The 16,100-nt window shown below is 44.4% G+C and overlaps 1 long non-coding RNA gene across 1 annotated transcript in view; it reads left to right on the top strand.

The window, feature by feature from the left end:
• The window catches only part of LOC117197500 (uncharacterized), a 124,050-nt gene extending 123,122 nt beyond the window's left edge, over positions 1 to 928 (top strand). Inside the window, exon 3 of the long non-coding RNA XR_004478150.1 lies at positions 908 to 928. This is a non-coding gene — a long non-coding RNA (uncharacterized LOC117197500). The remainder of the gene's footprint in view (positions 1 to 907) is intronic.
• The last annotated feature ends 15,172 nt before the right edge of the window (positions 929 to 16,100 follow it).

Here is a 16,100-nt window from a genome sequence, read left to right as displayed (position 1 = left end):
TATGGGTCTGATGTGCGGGCAGAAGCAAGGCTTGGCTGACCCAATGCCCATTTTCAGATCTCTCCACCCTTGCCTACCTCTGCAACAGAGAATGAAGTTAAACAGTCACTGTGCTAACCTCCCCCGAAGCAACTGGTGGCCTTCTGACAGAGTTCCAGCCAATGCAGCATAAGTGGAACTCCGCTGAGGAGGGTTTTGGGAAGGGTCTTTTATTTCCTGATAAAAGAAGCCAGAAGCTGCTAGCACTACGCCTTCCTTTTTTTTTTTTTTTTTTCCCTTTTGGTCTTAAACGTGGTTACGGGGCTTCCTTGGTGGCGCAGTGGTTGAGAGTCCGCCTGCCGATGCAGGGGACACGGGTTCTTGCCCCGGTCTGGGAAGATCCCACATGCCGCGGAGCGGCTGGGCCCGTGAGCCATGGCCGCTGAGCCTGCGCGTCCGGAGCCTGTGCTCCGCAACGGGAGAGGCCACAACAGTGAGAGGCCCGCGTACCGCAAAAAAACACACAAAAAACCCCAAAAAACTTGGTTACGATGTCTGGATCTATAGCAGTCATCTTGTGACTTTGAGACAATAAAGCAATGTACTAAAAATGGTAGAGCAGAATTACAGAAAAAACCTTGGTTTTTATTATATCAAGGAGGGCCACATTATACAGAACTGCTTCCCTATAGACGTCATATAGGAAAAACAAATCCTTTCACGGCGGTTTTAAGACATACCTACAAATTCCTTGACACTCCTCCTATCAAAAGATGTAGTCTAATTCCTCTTCTCTTGAATATAGGCCAGCCTTAATGACTTGCGTCCAATAAACAGAATGCAGTAGGAGTAATAATGCATGACTCCCCAAGTCATAAAAGGTGATACAGTTTCTGCTTCGTTATCAATCCCTCTCTCTCTTATGCAGCTTGGGAGCCTTGGGTTGACATGTGAGAAGTCAGTCTACATTGAAGCTGCCATGCTGGAGAAACTACATCAGAGACCACATAGAGATCGAGATGCCCGAGGAGCCCCAGCTGCCCCAGCCTCCAGGTCTGCATTTCCATCAAGAATTGACAAACATGTGAGTGAATCAGGCTTCAAAGGATTCCAGTCCCCAGTCTTCAAGCTTCCCTGGCTGATGCCAAGGAGAGCAAACAACCCTCTCCCTGCGGCCCCCACCCCTGCCCAAGCCCTTCCCAAATTGCAGATTCATAAGCAAAATAAATGTTAAGCCACTAAATTTGGGGCGGGATCCAGCAACTAGAACACTCTATTTTTTATACTATTGTTATTTGGTTGTTCAGTTACCTACAGCCAAAAGCATCCTGACCTGAAACACTTAGCTGTAGACAAGATTAAAAGAAATCGCTAAAATGATTCTTTTAAATTACTAGATGTGCTGATTATCCATTCTATTCCTCTCTTAGCCTGGCCGTGGGCGTCAAATTAACTATAGTACTGATGTCACAATTTTCCATTGAAGTTGATGCTAATTTAGTTAGATAAAGGTTTTATTTACAATAGGACTGGGCCAGTAGAAATGTAGAAAAGGAAAAATTTCAATTCAGGTTAGCATATTGCTGTTTTCTGCTCTTTTGGCATTTTGGTAACAACAAAAACAGTATCAACAGCTGTCTCACTGGCAGGTAAAGCTTGTCTGAGTCCCCAACTTCATCAAAATCCCATCAGTGTTTCAGGCTGTTTTCTTAATGAAATGCTCCTAGCATTTGACAGCTTTGTTCTTTCATTGACATTTGCAGCTTTTTAAATAGATGAATATCTAATGTCATATGTAATAGGCCAGGTTCTCTGAAGCAAAATCCCATTAGTTAGTTCTCACTTTTTGGATTGGATGGTCATTGTTAGAAATTATTTAAAAGTTTTAACATGATTTTTTATCAAACATTTATAAATCCAGTATACAGAAGCCAGTAGGATTTTTCTAGATTAATATGAATATTCTTACATGGAAGCTGCAGTATAAATTAAAAAAATCTTTTATCCCAAAGTAACATAATGCTATTTCTAGTGATGGAAATTCCTAATCAGCTTTGCAGTAGAGGTTGGGCAATTTTCTTATCCCACTGCACTGAAATTTTAAACCTAAAGGAGCAAAATGTAACTCCTGAAAGCTGGTTGCACAAAAGCCAACTTCATTTTGGTGTGTTTATTTACTCAATGAGCACATCCTTAAACTGTTGGCAAGTTCACAGCGGGGTGGAGCAGCACATGTGTCATTGTGCTGATGCTACAGGGGAGGGGAGGGATGGGTGTGGAGGCTGGGTTGGGGCAGCAGAGGGGTCTTTGCAAAAAGAAGTTACATAAGTGATATCATATGCAGAAGCAGCCTCTGGGGTTTAAAAATAACTGGGGAGGGAGTGTCAGCCTTTCTTGGATCTGACTCCGACTTACTATCCTTAAGGGTCAGACCTATACTCCTGGGTGGGCTGAGAGTCCGTTTAAGTACACTCAGTTGTAATAGCAACCCTTCATAATAGCTTAAGGAGCCTGGGAATGTTTTTTGTCTCAAGACAGCAAGGTGCTGCCTGCAAAAGCTGAACCAATGTCTCAATGAGAAGCCAGAACAGTTTGGACAGATGTTTCATGCTGCGCATCAAATGTGGTGGTTTCCAGCATGGTTTCCTTCAATGAATGGAAACACAGAAAAATAGAGAAGATGACTGCTTTTGCAAGGCAGCTCCAAAGCAGATTTTAAAAAGCACTAATTTCCCATCCTGTCCTTCTCCATATCCATCTTTTTTAGGAAACTGAATTATTGATGTATGAGACGATGCCTTGTAGTCACATTACTTACATTTTTATTTTTGTAACTTGTGAAAAATAAGTTGCCCCTGCATATCTACCCTGGTGTCAGAGATTCCTTGGGGTCCAGTGTCATAATTTAATTGGCACTGAGCCCCCATCTAGCACCTGAGAAAATAAATATTCAGGGGACAGTCATGAAAGAACCTAGGAACAGTGGAATAGGGGTAAAATTTTTAAAAGTTCAGAAAAGCAATGTAAATACATATTAGATCTGCCACCTGCCTATGGTAACCCTGAGCCCTGAGCCCTGAGCAGCCTAATCTGTCAAGTATCACTTGAGATCCTCATTGTCATAGGGAGAGGCAGGTGTATCTGCTCTCTGGCATTGTGTGATCTGAGTCTCATTTGGTGGTGTCCTCTGGATTGGAACCATTAGCTTCAGTCCTCAAGCTCCTCCAAGGCCTTCTAGCTAATGCCTTTCCTCGAGTTTCCCGGATGCCTGCAGCTTTCCCCCTACCGTTTCCCTGCTTCTTGGCGTTAGCAGATAGAGCCCATCAATTCTAATGCTGTTGCCTCTTCTTGATGTCCTATGTGTCATCAGAAACCAGAAACCAATCTCTCATTCATATAAATGATCACTTTCAGAAGCATGACCTATTCAAGCTGACTCCTTCCAGAGGCCTGAGTTCTTTCATTCACTGAAGCAGTAGTTCTCTTCAGATTCCCACTGAATGAGGCTCTTTCTGGTGGGGTAGGGAGTCTGCATATGTAACAAGCTCCTTACTTAGGCCGCTGATTCCATCTCAAGATAAAGGTGCAGAGAGCTAATTTCATCCCTGTAGACATCAAGTTTACAATTTCTTCTTAAGGATGAGAATGGCTTTTCACCCTCACAGTTTGGAAACCTCAGGAAAAGTCCGCCAATTTCAACAACTGGGACACACCCGACTCTTCAACTTGCAGCAGTCTCGAAACAACTGCACTTGTGCTCCTTGGGGGAACTTGAGGCTGAGAACTCCACTTGACCTTTCATCTTTGGGCTTGGCCAGCCTTCCCACGCGCCTTTGTGGAGCTCACTCCCCACACTGGCTGTGTTCTGGACTCTGTCTTCTCGTTGCTCTGTGCTTCCTCTTCCTAACCACCACTGTCTTACCACACCATATGCTCAGCCCTATTCCCTCTCCCTCTGGACTTCTACTCCATGGTAAATCCCCTTCCAGCAGTTCCTGCAGCCCCCTGGCCTCAGCTGAACTCTGGCTCTCCCTAGGAATACTGTTTCCTCCTTAGTCTTCCCGAGTGGCGGCTGCCCTTTTTCCTACTCCCATTATGAGCTGGTGGCAGTGAATGTGGGATAGAGTTGGGAAGGGATTGGCAAACTTTTGTCTGTAAAGGACCAGATAGCAAATATCTTTGCGGGCCATACAGTCTGTTATAACTACTCAAGTCTGCCAGTCATTGTAGTGCAAAAGCAACCACAGGCAGAAAGTAACAAAAAATGTGTTTCAATTAAACTTTATTTATGGACATTGAAATGTGAATTTCATATGATTTTCACATACCATACAGTAGTATTCTTATTTTGAAAAAACTTTCAACCATTTAAAAATGTAAAAACCATTCTTAGTTCATGGGCTGTACAAAAACGGGGGATGGGCTGGGTTTGGCCCATGGGCTGTTGTTCGTGGACTCCTGATCTAAACCAGTGCTTCTCAACCTTTAGTGTACATACACATCACTAGGGATTTTGTTAAAATGCAGACTTTGATTCAGTAGATCTGGGGTGGAACCCGAGATCTGCATTTCTAACAAGCCACAAGGTTGGCACACCACACTTTGAGTAGCAAGGTACTACAGTCATGTGTTGAAACGTGTCCTTTATATAATAAACACATTATAGTTTAAAGAGATAGGAAAATGCTCATACTGTAATTCCTATTAGAAAGGCTGTGTGGAAAGTCTGGTAGCTGAGAAAGCAGGCGTTCGAACCAAACAGACGCCCACTTACCAGCTATGTGGATCTGGATATCCTTCTTAATCTTCCTCAGTTTCCATTTCTTCAACTGTGAAACAAGGTAATAATAATCTCTGCTTCAGATGGTTGCTTTGGATTTTAACATGATAATGTACCTAACAAGTGCTCAATAAATCTTAGCCATTATTATTTTTAAATTGAAAAAGCAAGACATGATATAGATAACAAAATAATAAGAACTTTAATTTCACGTGCCTTGGGGGATTTCCTTGCTTTCTTTTTTGGAAGACATTTGCAAGGGTCATGCTCATTCTTTCATTCATGAAACATTTGCTGAGGGGCTCCTTCTCCTGCCAGGCAATGTGCTTTGCTGGATCTACTAAGATGAGTGAAATGTAAGCTCACATAAGTGGGGGAGATGGAAACAAAAAGCAATTTCAGCCTAGAATAAGTGCTGTAGGCAAGTGTATGCAGAGGGTTGGGGGAAGGTAGAGGAAAGAATGTTCACTCTGCTATGAGGAGCGGTCAGAGGGATTCCACACAGGAGGTGACTCTTCAGCTGGACTTCAAAGGATGAATACGGGTCTGCCTGATGGAGGGAAGAGGGTATACAAAAGCAATGGAGCATTCAGAGGGAGTTCAGGGAAACTGGACCCTAGGGATGTGTGGGAAAGGCCAGGGACAAGGCCCTGACCAACCAGAACAGACGTAAGACTTTATGTCATAGAGGTTCGTACTGGCTGGGTATCAGCCCTGGGTAGGTCATTATCCTTTGCGGAAAACATCCTGACTATACTATAATACATGCCAGCGGGGACTTGGAGAAAAGATAGTGTCAGAAAATCCTTGACCTCTTTTGCTGGAGTCACAGAAAGACTGGGGAGCCCTCATGCTGAGCCAAGGAATCCCAGCCTCTGTGGTTTGTCCCTAAAGACTATAACAGACTGGGTGAGAATTCCCTACTACTTGGGGCCTACCATATTAGGGCCCAAAGAAAATGGCCTTTGTAAGTAGTCCCCTGGGACTTGGCTCCATAATTACCTATTAAATGTCTGTTACAGGAGGGACTTTGTGTGGTGCTGCTGGGGCTACAGTGATAAAGCCTGACACCTGTCATAGAGAGTTTAGCCTGAAGTAGAGAAAATAGGCATATAAGTCACTGCACCACAGAGGGAAGGGAGGTAAAACAGTCTTGTAGAACTTTATAGAAATAAGAAAAGACTACAAGGAGTTTGTATCTGGGGTGGGAGCTCCAGGTGTGCTTCATGGTGGAAGTGGCACTTGGGTTGGCCTTTGAGATTAATGTTTCTGTTTCTGGGAGCTCCTTTCAGGATCTTTGGCTTGTTGGGGTGGGAGGGGACTGAGGTCTATTTGTATAAATAACTAACTTCAATCAGTGGCATTGGAACTGATGGTGGGTTCCTGAAGTGACCTTCTAGTGCTGAGTAAGGTCCAAAAGTTGCTATCTGAAAGACTCTGAACCTCTACAAGGCAAAGCTTGCAGTCAAAGAAAATTTGGATTACAGCCCAGAATTAAAATTTAGAGATGGTTCTTGGCAGTATCTCTTCTGTCTTCACTTATTGATTCCCTGAAGCCTTCTGTCCTCCGTAGCAGGGCTTCTAAACTAGAAGGTCATGTGTGAGAAGTAGCAGGCCCAGCAGCAAGGCAGGTAGGAAGGAGGGTGTGTACTTCACCTGGGCTGGGACATTTGCATCCTGATGCGCAGTGTACTAAGGGGCATAATACTGATTCCAGCCTGCTCTCCTCTCTGTTAATCCCTGGTTTCTTGGTGGTATGGGATGGACTTTTCTGCCCTAATACTCTCCTAAACCATGCTTGATCTTTTCGAATTGACTTTTCTCCATCTTACTGGTCTTGAATTGAAATTTAGCCACACCTGGGCCTACCTGGTGACCCCAAAGGGCCCCAGCTGAGTTGCTTGGATTGAGGGGGGATTTGTGCATGGGGCTTGATGTGGAGAAGAGGGCGTGGAGGAGGCCACCACAGGGCTTCCCCAGACCAGCCTGTGGACTAGGTTTGTGCTCAGTGGACAGGGGTCTGCAGGCAGAAGCCAAAGGGGCTATTTTTTTCTACAAGGAACTCTTTGAGACAAAGGGCCATAAGCAATGTTGCTTCCAGGACCAGGTGAGAAAATGCCACTCAGAGTGCACCCAGACGTTGTTAATCATTTCCTAAGCTCATGCTTCAAAAGTCCTGAACGTGGACTCAGCTTGGGTCTTTGCATAGTGATAGGGGAAAAGGACATTTTTCCTCTTCTGAAGAGAGTTTTTCCACCTCAACAGTTGCTGTTTGGGGATCTCTGTAAATTGTTCCCTGGGCAGGGAAGCAAAATTCTCATGCAGGGCTACAGTGACATGCTGCTCCAAATGGTTGCTTGTGTAGCAGACATCACTGATGAGGCTGGCGTACAAAAACATAAAAAGCCTGTTTGTGAACACACGTGAGTTTCCCTTGGATGCCTCCAAATATAAGCATGGAGAAAAGATTGCTGAGGACCCTCCTTAGTGGTCAGGAGAGCACATTAATAAAATGTGAGTTGTTATTGTTATTGTAACCTCATTTGTACCCAGTGGCTGCGGAGGCTTGGAGAAATGAGTTACATCTGTAAATATCCATCCATACATATGAAATTGATACTGAAAACGCTCTTACTCAACTCAGTCACAAACACCGTGGCAGCATAGCTCTCTGTGAACAGGTGCCGCATTTGACATGGATGTATTGATAAATCAGCAAACCTGCAATTATTTCTCAAAGTTTCCTAAACCATTCTTTTCAATAAGTAGCAGTAGGGCACAAGGATCTTCCCTTATCAAATAGGGAACACAGTTAGCTGGATTTGTATTTTTAGGTGATCTGTCTTGCCCCCTAGGATGTATAACCAGGACTTCGTCATTTTGTTCAGTTCCGTACCCTCAGTGCCTCAAACCATGCCTGGCACATCACAGGTGCCCAATATTTGTGAATGAACAAATGAATGAACACTTGGGTTTTATGTATGAGATGAAAGCCATCTCTTTCTTTTCTCAGTTGCTATTACTTCTGCCCAAAATACCTTGAGTCCAGGGACTAGGGAATACTTCACCCTCTCAGTAGAGACACAAACCCAGGGCATTGTGGGTCAGCACGTGGGTGTGGATTCTTATACAGACACAGGCCCTGGGCTTAGCAGATAGTTCCAAAGGCTCAGAGGGACTTTTAGGCAGAATACCATAAATTTCATCTTCCTTAAAATATCTTATTTTTCTCATTATGAACATAACACATGCTCGTTAAAGACTGAAAATGGCAGAAAAATATTATACAAAGGTGGAAAAATTATCCGTAATCCTTTTACCTCAATACAAAAGCGTCCTTCTCTTTCTCCTAGATTATGGAAACAGCTTTTTTTTGTGTGGTGAGCAGGGGCTACTCTTCGTTGCGGTGCATGGGCTTCATTGTGGTGACTTCTGTTGTTGCAGAGTATGGGATCTAGGCGCGTGGGCTTCAGTAGTTGTGGCACGTGGGCTCAGTAGTTGTGGCTCGCGGGCTTTGGGGTGCAGGCTCAGTAGTTGTGGTGCACGGGCTTAGTTGCTCTGCGGCACGTGGGATCTTCCCAGACCAGGGCTCGAACCTGTGTCCCCTGCATTGGCAGGCGGATTCTTAACCACTGCGCCACTAGGGAAGTCCCTAAAAACAGCTTTGAAAGCTGCCCTCTTCCCTCCAGGCTTCCCTCCAATCTAGTTACAGCGCCAGGGAGAAATTTTTCTAAAACACAGACCTTAAAACACTTCAAAGGCTTCCCGTTGCCCTCAGTGTCCAAACTACTCAACAGCATTGGCTCTGCTTGTCTCTTCAGCTTCCTATCCTCTGAGCCCTATCATGTTACACTTGTGCCGAATGGAATTTCCTTCAGTTCTTTAAACAAGCTGCATGTTCTCCTGCTGCCTCTGGTCTTTTTCACAAGCTGTTTGCTCTGTTTGGAATTCTCTCCACCTTTCTTGGTCCTTTTCCTCTGTTTCCTTACCTGTGTTTATCTTTCTCATCTTTTCTCTCTCCAGTTCAGAATTTAGATACTAGTTTCCCTTAAAACACCTTCCCTGACTGTCCTTCCCCCTTTCCCTATCAAATCTGAGTTTGGAGGTCCTGCTGGGTACTTCAAATACCCACAGAATTTCTCCCATCATGTGGCTCATTGTACAGTATTTTAGCCCTTCTCTGTGAGGGCATCTCTATCCTCAGTGCAGAGCCCAGCACCTAGTTCATGTCATACAGCTCCAGAAATATTTGTTGAAGTGAATTTAAATTGAACCATTGTTTACATTCTTAGAAACATTTCCCCTTAACCTTTGCTTTAATTATATTGTGTTTCCTTTTACCATAACCATGTAAATTTTATGTTAGAGGACATATAAAGATTTTAATTTTATTTTATTTTATTTTTTTTTTTGTGGTATGCGGGCCTCTCACTGTTGTGGCCTCTCCCGTTGCGGAGCACAGGCTCCGGACGCGCAGGCTCATCGGCCATGGCTCACGGGTCCAGCCGGGCCCAGCCGGGCCCAGCCGCTCCGCGGCATGTGGGATCTTCCTGGACCGGGGCACGAACCTGCGTCCCCTGCATCGGCAGGTGGACTCCCAACCCCTGCGCCACCAGGGAAGCCCTACTTTTTTTAAATTAACATTTTATGAAGTATTTTCAATTTTACTCAGGCTTTATAAACTTCATTTTTAATGACTGCATACTATTCCATCAGGTGCATGTACTCTGATTAATTTATCTTCTATTGTTGGACATTCGAGATTGTTTTGCCTGCTACAATTTGTTAATAATTTTGCTATAGGTAGCTTTGCTTATTTTGGGGCATAAAGCTTTTTCATATTTTTAATTATTTCCTTAAAACATCCAATGTAAAATGTTAAGGTCATTAGGCATTTAAAGTTCTTAATACATGTTGCTTAACTGCCTTGGCAAAGTGTTATTTTTCAATTCCTATTGCCATCAGCAATTTATGTAAGTATTCATTTCATTCACCCTCACCAAAGTCACTTCATTTTCAATCATTAAAAACTTTCAAAGAACATGTACCTCCCAAAGGCAGTGCCAAGAACACAGAGACGACATTTGTCCCTCTCCTCACTCTCTAACGAGGGCAGTGTCTCAGTTCCATCTTCAGAGTGCAGACTTGCCCAGTTCTCACCCCACTAGGGTGTATAATCATTCTGAGCATCTGCCTTCTCCTCTTAGGGGAGTGAGAGAGCTTTAAGTTTGCTCTGTTTATTCTATTTCAAAACCTTTTAGATGGACCCAGGGCAAACTCTACCCTCATTAGCGTCATTTCCCACCCTTCCATCAACACACACACACACACACACACACACACACACACACACACACACACACACACACACACACACACACACACACACACACACACACACACACACACACACACACACACACACACACACACACACACACACACACACACACACACACACACACACACACCCCTCATTCATGAATAAGTTAAAGTCCACCTGAGGGCAATATCCACTGAGACCACCTCCTACTCACCCTGTCTTTTTCCTGGCTGTCTGATTCCTTTGCTCTTCCCTCTAGTTCCTACTCTTTACCTCCTTTCCTCCCTTCCTCCCTTTTTTCCTTCCTTCCTTTATCCAATTATTCAACAAATTTGTCAAGCAACTACTACACCAACCATAAGTGCTGAGATACATAGAAAATAAGGCAGCAGTAGTTCTTGCCTTCATGGAGTTTGTATTCTAGTGGGGAAGACAGATTAAAAATAACAAGCAAACCTATACCTTAAAAGTTACACAGTGTTATGGGCATTATAAAGGAAACAGACAAAGGCTGAGACAGAGAATATTGGAAAAGATCTTTAGATAGAATAATACCTCCCTCCCTTCCCCTTCCTTCCTCCTTAACCCCTAACTGTGCTTTCTTTCCTCCATTTACTGGTTTATTTGTTTACTATCTATTTCTCTCAACTCGAATGTAAGCTCTAGGAGGGCAGGGGCTTTGCAGTTCACTGCTGAGCCTGCCCCACTGCAGGTTCTCAGTAAGCATTTGCTGGACGACTTAGTATATGTGAAACTGGGGCCTGAGGATGAGAAAGAGCCACTGGTAAAGGCAGGTGGTGTCAGAGGTCCAGGTGGAGAAAACAGCAGGTGCAGAGGCTCTAAGGCAGGGAAAAGGGACGGAGAGCAGCCTAGAGTGGCTGAGTCAGGGTGAGCAAGGGGGCCAGCGACACCAAGTGATGACATTTAGCTGGCAGGCAGGGTCCCTAATGTGCCAGGCCTTGTAGGCTCTGGTCAGAGGGTTTGGATTTCATTCCAAGGGCAATGGGAAGCCACTAAACGCCTGGCTTTGCCACGACACTGGGATATGCCTCTCTGCTTTAGCAGAGTATAACTAAAATATTTGTGTGTGGTGGGGAGGTTTGAGATAGGGGTAATTCACATGGTGAGTTCTCATACAGATTTGTCCTCACCCTATGACCCATATTCTCCCTGTTGGGTGTGGAGGACCAGACTCCTTCCAAGCCTATTGTTTTGGGACCCAACAATTACCAGGCAACAAACATAAAACTACACTCCCCTCTAACATGTGTCCTTATGTTTTGATATCCAACTTCTGGTGGTTGACTCAGAGGGTAAACCTCACTCCTGAAGTGGGGTCCAGAGCTGCCATTTTTAAGATGACAGTAGATCTGATACAGATTTGGTGACCTGGGGGAACATCTTTTATATTTTGTGATCTTAACATGAACGTGGAATCATGGCTTTCCCTTGAACTCTGCCCTTTGGTCTGATGGAGTGGAATTTTGCCCAGCTTGGTTCATTTTTACCAGACCTGTTTGGGCTCTAGTTGAGTCTTGCTTTGAGAAGTCAGGCCCTGTAAGAGCAGGAGAGGCCCCCCACAAGGGAGAGCTTGCGAGCTGTGCTGATGAAAAGGCCCACTGCGTCCCAGCGCTTGTCATCTGGTGGCCTTCTTTGGGGGGTACCTTCTGTCTGGCCTCGGACTCCTGCGGCTTTGGTGCTCTCCCTTCAGCAATCCCCACAAATGACCACAGCTTTTGGCTTGTTCCACTGGCAGCTCTTCCTGTCACTGACTGTTTGCACCGGTTGTTTCAGGCAGTGCAAACAACCTCCTTCTCACCTACCTACTTGCTTGGATACTGTTTGCCTTGCCCTTCCCACTAGGGAAGGCCTGCCATTCCGAGGCAGCATTTGTCAGCTCCCCTCAGGGAAGCCACGTTGTCAGCTGTCTCTGAAAGACCTATTTCCCTTTGCTCAAACTGGGGAATCCATGGGATCGACAGAGCTGGAAGGGGTGTGAGTAGCGTTAAACAGAAGGTGCCAGTGGACACTGGGCAGCTGGCAGACTCAGGAGACTATAACATAAGGCACATTAGAGATGCCATTTCCCGTCTTCCTGGAGCAGCCATGGGGATGGAGGGGATCCGTTTTTTCTTTTGATCGTGAGCAAAGGGCCCTGTGTAAATCTGATTACTGTATTTGAATTAAATTTGCAGCACATATTTAATAGAATACCTAGTTGTTACTGGGTTGCATGGCACTTAGGCACACCCTGTAAACAATTTACTGCTGTATCATTTCTTTTTATTTGGCTAAACCGTGTTTTGTTTTTCTCATCTATTTCTCTAGCATCTATAATTGGCATTGATGGTATTCCACCATGGTGCTATATTAATTTCACATGAACACATCACACTTTATAGCCATTATTATCCTGCAGAGGAAATTAGACACAGAGTCCATACACATAATTAACAAGTGGAAGGGGCCAGTACTGTGCTCCGATCCTGGGGTTCTGACTTCAGCCCACATTCTTTCAACAATACTGTGAGCTGTTGCATAATCACTCTCACCCAGCACACCTGAAGGTCTTAGGACTTCATCAGCCAGCAGCAAGGGGAGTGGCTTGGGCAGGATAAGGACATACATTCTTGCCCTTAATTGAAACAGAGCTTTGGATTCCAGGAGCCGGTGGTGTTAGGGTAGGAGGGTGGGAGGGGTGAAGTAAGGTTTAAAGGAGGTGGGGCTGACAATACAACCCCAGTGCTCTATATTTTCCCTACTCCCACTCCGTCCCTGCACCTAAAAAATGCAGAATTCCCTGGCCAGAGAATGCCCCCCTCTTACTTGCATATTGCTCAAAGAGATACAACATTTTATTCCAAAACTAGAGTAAAAAGGCAGAGAGGTGGGAAAAGAATATAAAGCATCAGCCTCTGGATATGTGACTGCAGGAGACTGCAGGAGGATGCCTTAGGAGGGTGGGGGGCAGGTGGAGCAGTTAATGGGAGGTGTGTCGGCAGGAGATTAAAGAGAAGATGAACTTCCTCACTCACCAATGTTGTGATGTGGTCCTGAATGTTACAGAAAGATTAATCTCCGTGATAGTCTTTGCTATTTTAGAGTGCCATGCCTATTCCTATGGGAAGAGGAGTTTTCTCCACTTATTTCCTGCCATGGAACTTCCATTAAGTGGCTTGCCAAGGACAGGGGTCACACTATCTCCGATGGCAATCAGAATTGCTTAGTGGCCAAAGGAATAAGCTGCTTACTTCCGACAGATGGAAGAGCAGCAGGAGTTTGTACTCTACTTCGTGGCGGTCATGTGAACACTTTATTTTTCTTGGTCATTGAACCTGTATATGACTGCAAAGAAGGTGACAAGGAAGTGTGAAAAGATACTAAAGCCAGCTGAGCAATTTGTCCTTTGCAGGCTTGGGAGCCCCGAATAAAAACTACTTCAGAATAGGTCAAATGGTTAGCTGGCCAGCACACCAGTTGGGTTGCTATGGTAACCAACAAACTGGCTTTCAAAGGCCCTGCCCCTGAAGAGGATGATGGCTTTTGTTTTGATATTTGTGAACTGCACTTCATCTGTTTCTCCACTATTTATTTTCGAAGTTGTTAAGTAATGAATTACTCATTACCTGCAGTCCATCTTTGCTGGGGTTTGATGCTACCCTGGCCCCCACCTCCCTGTCTGCTGTGGTCAGTGTCTGGTGTGTAGTTCTGACCTCTCTCATAGGCTGCAGAGGTTTATGGGAACCACAGACAAGCATGAGGAGACCAGAGCTCTGCTGTGTGACTTTAACCACTGGGGCCATAAAAATATCTACCCTACCCACCTTATGGGGTGTTTTGAAAATATATAAAGCTTTAGATGTAAAGATAATTTGAAAATGTTTAGTGCATTATATTCACTTAAATGGAGCACAAAAATTTAATGTCTCAATCTTCACATAGAATGCTTATTATAGATGACTAATATGTTTCCTCTTAAGTGTCAGTCCTAACTGAATGGTAGTGGCTGCCTCTGTGTTGAGAAGGATTTCAAGGCTGCACCTAAGCTCAGCTGGCAACAGTGCCAATCATTTAGTGATGTCTGCTATGCGTGCAGGAGGATGAAGTGGCATCACAAGTGCTATGTATCAGCTACCTTGATTTAGGACATTGCTCCTTGTGCTGTATTTGGAAGTTGAGCATTCGTTACCGCCCTATAGCTTGTTTGGTGCTAGTCTGCCAGAACTGATTCATGGGAGATAAATACTAATATTTCAGGCTGAACTCTGTAATGATTTTGGTTTTTCAAAACAACATTTTGATTTCTTGCTGGTAAATGTGAAATGTGTTTATCATTGGAAATTTGACAAATAACAGAGTAGCAGACAGAGAAAATAACAGTCCATAATCTCATCATTCCTGGGTAACTTTTAATATTTTGGTTATGGATTTCTTGCCTTTGATCTGATTTATTATTTTTAAATGATCATTGGTTGCTGTATGGAGAATGGATTGTAGGTAGGCAGTGTGGATGCAGAGAGACCAATTGGGAGGCTCTTACAAAAGTCTAGGGAAGAGATGCTGGTGTCCTGGGCTAAGAGCTAAGTGTGGAGATGGTGAAAGATTACTGGATTGAGCATATATTTTGAACATAGGGGCAAGGGGACTTGCTGATGGATTGGATGTAAGGAAGGACGGCAGGAAAAGGACGACGTTCAGATTTCTAGTCCCATTTCTGGTGAAATGATGATCCAGTTACAGAGGTGGAAAACAATGGGAGAGAAGTGTGTGTGTGGTAGTGGAAATCAAGAGTTTAATTCTGGATATGAGAAGTCTGAATGGAAATTTCACACCCCAATGAAGATTCTGAGTAGGCAGTTGGATATATGGTGAGAGCTCCGGGCAAGAGGACGGGACTGGGCATTTTAACCTAAGGATCATCATCATCAGGAAAAAGAGATGACTGGTCTAGGGAAGTTAAATGCAGATGGAGACGAAGACTGAGCACCGAGACCTAAGGCCCTCCAAAATGTATCTGTTGGAAAGAGGAGGAGGATGCAGCATAAGAGACCAGCCAGTGACTAGTAAGAAGTCTAGGAGAGGGGGCAGTGGTTGGTACCAAGGATAGAGGGTAGTTCACGAGAATGAAAGTGCTCCCTCTCTCTTTGCACACATAACACTTACATACATATATTACATGTATGTACACATGCATATTTTTCACCGACTATGTATATTTTTACATAAACATAGGGCTTTTTTCATTTATCATGAGCATTTCCTCATGCCCTTAAAAAACCTTCTAAAATATTATTTCAAGTATTCCATCCCTACGGATGTAACCTTCAAAGAAACATCCTTGTATGTTCATCTTGCGTTCCTTTAGATTCAATTCCCTGAAGTAGAATTACTGGTGGATATAAACATCTTTAAGGCTTTTGATCCATGCTGTCAAAGTACCTTTCAAAAAGGTTGTACCAAGGCTGTATACTCCAACCGCAGTTAACTGAAACCAAGTATTTGGCAACAACTGTTACCATCAGAAAAAAAAAGAAAAAATATATAATGCGATCTGATTTTTTTTTCCCATTTGCGTGACTTGATTAATGGAGGTTGAGCATGCTTCAGTGTAAGGCTTCTTGTGTGCAGTCTGAGTGGTGAGCAACTTGATCCCTGTATCCAAACCTTAGGTATGAAAAAAATGAATGTAAACCTCACCCAAGTCAGCCATTCAGGGCAAGAGGGCTGGGGAGGAGGAGCAAAGGTGGTTCCAGGATAGTTACTCTGGTGAGGGGTGAGTAGATCTTGGTCAGCAGTACAGGAGATTGTGTGGTTCCCACAGCTCGCAAGGCTTCCTTCCCTCCCGGCCTGACTTCCTGTGGCCCAGCCTGGGAAAGGGCGTGGTCACTGACAGGCAGAAGTAACTCATAAGCCCGGCAGTGACAGCCCAGATGTGATAGGTGGTGGAGTCCCTGTTGCCCTGTGAACAATTGCCCAAATTGCCCAACTAAACAACAAACAGAAGGATGCAGGCAGCCT

Source organism: Orcinus orca, chromosome 11, assembly GCF_937001465.1.
Source record: "Orcinus orca chromosome 11, mOrcOrc1.1, whole genome shotgun sequence".
Taxonomy (NCBI): Eukaryota; Metazoa; Chordata; class Mammalia; order Artiodactyla; family Delphinidae; genus Orcinus; species Orcinus orca.
Note: the sequence above shows the minus strand (reverse complement) of the source record. Positions and strands in the feature narration are given on the sequence as shown.